The following is a 7,755-nucleotide window of genomic DNA, read 5'->3' on the forward strand; positions in this document are numbered from 1 at the left end:
CATGGAATGAATGTCAGAATCCTCTCAAATTACACTCCCTAGTGTCTTTCGGTCACTTCAGGGATTTGGTGAGATACCTGGTCACAGAGGAATGGACGTGTTTCGCAGAACCTCTGATGACAAATATGACTCTCTTGATGAGTTGGTGAATTCTGATATTCTGGTTGATTGTGGCTAGTTTCCTGTCTGTTTCTTTATATTTATCATGCCCCCCTTCAGTTAATTTAACCTAGTTTATGATCAAATGATTGAAGCTACATGACCGACCCATTACATTACATCCCATCCATTACATCCCATCCATTACATCCCATCCATCCTCCCCAGACTAAGATATTTTACCAGACGTTATAGTATGCCTGCCAACTGGTCCTGGTCGGGGGACGCTACATGTTGGTGGTATGCCCTGGTCGGAGGACGCTACATGTTGATGGTATGCCCTGGTCAGAGGATACAGTTAATAAATAAATAAATACATTTCATAAATACAGTTCAAAAATAAATAGTTAATAAACAGTTGATACAGTGCCTTTGGAAAGTATTCAGACCCCTTGAATTTTTCCACATTTTGATACTTACAGCCTTATTCTAAAATGGATTAAATGATGTTGCTTTAGTCAAATCCTTCTACTCAGCACACATAGTGGACTGGTGTGTGTGTGTGCTTGTAATTGGTGTGTAAACTTTAAATGTTTCAAATTATCACTTTGAATTTGCATTAATCAATGTATGTTTCCCTCTATGTACGTTTCATATAATGTTATATGATATTAATTAAATAAAAACAATGGTTGAAAGTGAAACTTTTTTCCCTGAACTGCGTTACCCACTCCAGTCAGCAGATGGCGATGTGCGTTTTTCAGGCGATGCTGCCAGAGTGTGACGTATGATCTAGTGGACGGGACGCTTCTTCAACAGTAATAGCTAATCGGCCACCTCAGTAGAACCGAGGTAAAGACAGTTTCAGGCCGGATATTCGCCTGTAGTTTTCCTTACCTCCACCAACAGCAGTTAGGGACCGTCAACATAGTGACAAATCAAATTGTTCAAATTTCAATAGCTCTTTAACCATTACTCCAAACACTTTCAAAACTGGTTGTAGCATAGACACACATTGCACACCCTTTAGTTTGTCCATTTTTATCTCACATGGTTTTACATTAATTTTTCAAAATGTAGAATTTCTATAGCTCCTTGGTCATGTGACCTACTGACTTCAAACAAGGTTCAGAATGTCCACTGACTATACCTTCATATCGCACACTCTGATTAATCTCATGCTATTATACTTAAATCTGTAAGCTTTGCAGGCCTTCATTTTACATGGGTATTAAATTATTCTTTTTTAAGCAAACAAATGTTCCATACTCGCAATAACTATCTTTCACATGGACGCTGAAAAGATCCGCAAATGGCTGTATGTGGTATGGATCAAGGACAGGAGAGGTGTTCAAACAGAGGTGCTTAAAGGAAGGTGCACAGGTAGTCCTTATGAAAAACAATGTTTCATATGCTCTTTTTAATCACAGTAATAGGCAGTGATTTGTCAGTCACAGTGAGCTTGATAACGTGATAAAATCAATTTCATAGCATCACTTTCATATACTGTACACGGATAGGGGGCAGCATTTTCACTTTTGCATGAAATGCGTGCCCAGAGTAAACTGCCTGCTACTCTGTCCCAGATGCTAATATATGCATATTATTAGTAGTATTGGATAGAAAACACTCTGAAGTTTCTAAAACTGTTTGAATGATGTCTGTGAGTATAACAGAACTCAGAACTCATATGGAGAAAAATCCAACCAGGAAGTGGGAAATCTGAGGTTTGTAGTTTTTCAAAGCTTGGCCTACCAAATACACAGTGTCTATGGGGTCAAGTTGCACTTCCTAAGGCTTCCACTAGATGTCAACTGTCTTTAGAAACTTGTTTCAGGCTTCTGCTATAAAGGAGGGGGGAATGGGAGCTGAATGAGTCATTGGTCTGGCAGAGTGTCTCAGGCTTGTGACGCGCACTCCCGACAGAGTTAGCTCTCGTTCCAGTGCTTTGCTACAGACAATGGAATTCTCCGGTTAGAACATTATTGATGATTTATGTTAAAAACATCCTAAAGATTGATTCCATACACCGTTTGACATGTTTCTGCGACCTGTCACAGAACTTTTCGAGTTTTTGTCTGGACGTAGTGCTCATGAAGATGGATTACTGGGCTGAACACGCTAACAACTAGTGGCTATTTGGACATAAATCATGGACTTTATGGAACTTTATGGAACAAATCAGTAATTTATTGTCGAAGTGGGATTCCTGGGAGTGCATTCTGATGAAGATCATCAAAGGTAAGTGAATATTTATAATGTTATTTCTAACTTCTGTTGACTCCAACATGGCGGATATTTCTTTGGCTGGATTGGGCTCTGAGCGCCGTACTCAGATTATGCTTTTTCCGGAAAGTTTTTTTGAAATCTGACACAGCGGTTGCATTAAAGAGTATCTTTAATTCTGTAAATAACACGTGTACCTTTTATTAATGTTTATTATGAGTATTTTTAGGATTTCTGTGGCTATCTAAGAAATTCGGCTTGTCACCAAAAGCACTCACAAACCTCTACAGATGCACAATCGAGAGCATCCTGTCGGGCTGTATCACCGCCTGGTACGGCAACTGCTCCGCCCACAACCTTAAGGCTCTCCAGAGGGTAGTAAGGTCTGCACAACGCATCACCGGGGACAAACTACCTGCCCTCCAGCACAACTACACCACCCGATGTCACAGGAAGGCCATAAAGATCATCAAGGACAACAACCACCCGAGCCACTGCCTGTTCACCCCGCTATCATCCAGAAGGCGAGGTCAGTACAGGTGCATCAAAGCAGGGACCGAGAGACTGAAAAATAGCTTCTATCTCAAGGCCATCAGACTGTTAAACAGCCACCACTAACATTTAGTGGCTGCTGCCAACATACTGACTCAACTCCAGCCACTTTAATAATGGGAATTTATGGAAATGTATGTAAAAATGTATCACTAGCCACTTTAAACAATGCCACTTAATATAATGTTTACATACCCTACATTACTCATCTCATATGTATATGTATATACTGTACTCTATATCATCTACTGCATCTTGCCATCTTTGTAATACATGTATCACTAGCCACTTTAAACTATGCCACTTTATGTTTATATACCCTACATTACTCATCTCATATGTATATACTGTACTCTATACCATCTACTGCATCTTGCCTATGCCGTTCTGTACCATCACTCATTCATATATCTTTATGTACATATTCTTTATCCCTTTACACTTGTGTGTATAAGGTAGTAGTTGTGGAATTGTTAGGTTAGATTACTCGTTGGTTATTACTGCATTGTCGGAACTAGAAGCACAAGCATTTCGCTACACTCGCATTAACATCTGCTAACCATGTGTATGTGACAAATACAATTTGATTTGATTGGCAAAATCACTGGATGTTTTGGAATCAAAACATTACTGCACGTATCGCGCCAATGTAAACTGAGATTTTGGGATATAAATATGCACATTATCAAACAAAACATACATGTATTGTGTAACATGATGTCCTATGAGTGTCATCTGATGAAGATCACCAAAGGTTAGTGATTAATTTAATCTATATTTCTGCTTTTTGTGACTCCTATCTTTGGCTGGAAAAATGGCTGTGTGTTTTTTTGACTTGGCTCTGAACTAACATAATCATATGTTGTGCTTTCGCTGTAAAGCCTTTTTGAAATCGCACACGGTGGGTAGATTAACAAGAAGTTTATCTTTCATTTGCTTTATTGGACTTGTTAATGTGTGAAAGTTACATATTTAAAAAAAATATTTTGGAATTTCGCGCGCTGCCTTTTCAGTGGAATGTTGTCGAGGGGTTCCGCTAGTGGAACGCCTGCGCTAGAAAGGTTAAGACAAATCCTTCTACGTTGAGTATTAGAACGCAGTTTACCTAACCTGATAATGACTTGATATTTGAGTGCATTCACAACAAGCCACCTGCAGACAACTTACAAAATGCAATATTGCATTTGAGGGTTCGTTTTTCTGATGAAAATAGTTATTTGATGCATGGCCTACTATTTCTAACTGGGAAAATAAATTCCTACGTCTTTTGTGAGTAAAATCATTTTTGTGAAGAGGTATGAGGGTTGTGATATGGGTCATTTAATAGTAAAATCATTTAAGGGATCAATACATTTCTATATTGCTTCCCCAGTATCTGCATGAACCATCAGGCCCAGTGTTTTTGGTTGACCCTGCTGGACAGAAAGAGAAGGAGGAATCGGAACACGCTGCATTCAAATTCAGATCTTAGTTATTCCATTGTACTGGATCTAATACATATTAGCATTTTGCATACATTCATAACTGTAATACTTTTTTATGACATACTGTGAAAGACTCTCTTGGCTGCTGGCTCTGTCACTTTCAGACATGCGCAGAGCAGACTTGAACCACAGGGGTTCTCTGTAAAGAGAGAGTAATCCAAAAGGCACAGACACACCCCTTGACTTTCATTTGGCACCGTTGACCTTTATGTATTCTCTCCTGCTTGGCTCTGTGGTGCACAGTCTGGCAGTCTGACTAAAGTGCCAGAGGTATGAGGAGAGACATCCTCCTTTGTATTTATGGGAACAGATATTTCAGATACTTTGGATCCTATTCTTCGACAGTTAGAAGACACAATGCATCAATGCAACAACAAAAAAATATTACTAATTACTGTCCATGAGTAACCTCAACCTTGTGGGTCTATGGGTGTTTGGGCCAATAAAGTACCAACTCAATTCTACCACTGACTAGTCTCTCATGCCCCTATGAACGGGGACACAGGGCAATAGTTTTTAATCTAAACCAGCCCTTTTTTACTGGAGTACACTAACCCCTAATTGGGGCAATTTTCTTGACACACAATAGCAGTTTACCAGTTAACAAGTCAAGAAGAACAAAAAGTAGATTGTTGTAAGGGTGTATTACATCCTGTGCTGTCCCCATTGTCATATCCATTCTGGATTCTGAGTGCTAAAATCATAGCTGAAAAGTGCCTTTATGTATGTGTTTCCATCCCTAACTATAACATTTTCCGCCAAGACAGAACTGCCAAAGGGGGTGGAGTTGCAATCTACTGCAGAGACAGCCTGCAGAGTTCTGTCTTGCTATCCAGGTCTGTGCCCAAACAGTTCGAGCTTCTACTTTTAAAAATCCACCTTTCCAGAAAGGTCTGTTGCCGCTTGTTACAGACCCCCCCTGAGCCCCCAGCTGCGCCCTGGACACCATATGTGAATTAATTGTCCCCCATTTATCTTCAGAGTTTGTAATGTTAGGTGACCTAAACTGGGATATGCTTAACACCCCGGCCGTCCTACAATCTAAGCTAGATGCCCTCAATCTCACCCAAATTATCATGGAACCTACCAGGTACAACCCCAAATCCATAAACTCGGGCACCCTCATAGATATCATCCTGACCAACCTGTCCTCTAAATACACCTCTGCTGTCTTCAACCAGGATCTCAGCGATCACTGCCTCATTGCCTGCGTCAGTAATGAGTCCGCGGTCAAACGACCACCCCTCATCACAGTCAAACGCTCTCTAAAACACTTCAGCGAGCAGGCCTTTCTAATCGACCTGGCCCGGGTATCCTGGAAAGATATTGACCTCATTCCGTCAGTAGAGGATGCCTGGTTATTCTTTAAAAATGTTTTCCTCACCATCTTAAATAAGCATGCCCCATTCAAAAAATGTAGAACCAGGAACAGATATGGCCCTTGGTTCACTCCAGACCTGACTGCCCTTGACCAGCACAAAAACATCCTTTGGCGCACTGCATTAGCATCGAATAGCCCCCGCGATATGCAACTTTTCAGGGAAGTTAGGAACCAATATACACAGGCAGTTAGGAAAGAAAAGGCTAGCTTTTTCAAACAGAAATGTAGATCCTGTAGGACAAACTCCAAAACGTTCTGGGACACTGTAAAGTCCATGGAGAATAAGAGCACCTCCTCCCAGCTGCCCACTGCACTGAGGCTAGGAAACACTATCACCACCACTATCACCACCACCTATCACCACAATTTCAATAAGCATTTTTCTAAGGCTGGGCTTGCTTTCCACCTGGCTACCCCTACCCCGGTCAACAGCTCTACACCCCCCGCAGGAACTTGCCCAAGTCCCCCTCCCACTGCTTCCCCTTCACCCAATTCCAGATAGCTGATGTTCTGAAAGAGCTGCAAAATCTGGACCCCTACAAATCAGCTGTGCTAGACAATCAGGACCCTCTCTTTCTAAAATGATCCGCCGCAATTGTTGCAACCCCTATTACTAGCCTGTTCAACCTCTTTTTCGTATCGACTGAGAACCCCAAAGATTGGAAAGCTGTTGCGGTCATCCCCCTCTTCAAAGGGGGAGACACTCTAGACCCAAACTGTTACAGACCTATATCCATCCTGCCCTGCCTTTCTAAAGTCTTCGTAAGCCAAGTGAACAAACCGATCACCGACCATTTCGAATCCCACCGTACCTTCTCCACTATGCAATCTGGTTTCCGAGCTGGTCATGGGTGCACCTCAGCCACGCTCAAGGTCCTAAATGATATCATACCGTCATCGACCTGGCCAAGGCTTTCGACTCCGTCAATCACTACATTCTTATCGGCAGACTCAACAGCCTTGGTTTCTCTAATGACTGCCTTGCCTGGTTCACCAACTACTTCTCAGACAGAGTTCAGTGTGTCAAATCAGAGGACCTGTTATCCGAAACTCTGGCAGTCTCTATGGGGGTGCCTCAGGGTTCAATTCTCGAGCCGACGCTTTTCTCTGTATACATCAATGATGTCGCTCTTGCTGCTGGTGATTCTCTGATCCACCTCTACGCAGACGACACCATTCTGTATACATCTGGCCCTTCTTTGGAAACTGTTAACAAACCTCCAAACGAGCTTCAATGCCATACAACACTCCTTCTGTGGCCTCCAACTGCTCTTAAATGCTAGTAAAACTAAATGCATGCTTTTCAACCGATCGCTGCCCGCACCCTTCTGCCCGACTAGCATCACTACTCTGGACGGTTCTGACTTAGAATATGTGGACAACTACAAATACCTAGGTGTCTGGTTAGACTGCAAACTCTCCTTCCAGACTCACATTAAGCATCTCCAATTCAAAATTAAATCTGGAATCGGCTTCCTATTTCGCAACAAAGCATCCTTCACTCATGCTGCCAAACATACCCTTGTAAAACTGACTATCCTACCGATCCTTGACTTCGGCGATGTCATTTACAAAATAGCCTCCAACACTCTACTCAGAAAATTGGATGTAGTCTATCACAGTGCCATCTGTTTCTGTCATTAAAGCCCCATATACTACCCACCGCTGCGACCTGTGTGCTCTCGTTGGCTGGCCCTCGCTACATATCTGTCGACAAACCCACTGGCTCCAGGTCATCTATAAGTCTTTGCTAGGTAAAGCCCCGCCTTATCTCAGCTCACTGGTCACCATTGCAACACCCACCCGTAGCACGCGCTCCAGCAGGTATATTTCTCTGGTCATCCCCAAAGCCAACACCTGCTTTGGCCGCCTTTCCTTCCAGTTCTCTGCTGCCAATGACTGGAACGAATTGCAAAAATCACTGAAGCAGGAGACTTATATCTCCCTCACTAACTATAAGCATCAACTGTCAGAGCAGCTTACAGATCACTGCACCTGTACACAGCCCATCTG

This window comes from Salvelinus namaycush, unplaced genomic scaffold, assembly GCF_016432855.1.
Source record: "Salvelinus namaycush isolate Seneca unplaced genomic scaffold, SaNama_1.0 Scaffold354, whole genome shotgun sequence".
Classification (NCBI taxonomy): domain Eukaryota; kingdom Metazoa; phylum Chordata; class Actinopteri; order Salmoniformes; family Salmonidae; genus Salvelinus; species Salvelinus namaycush.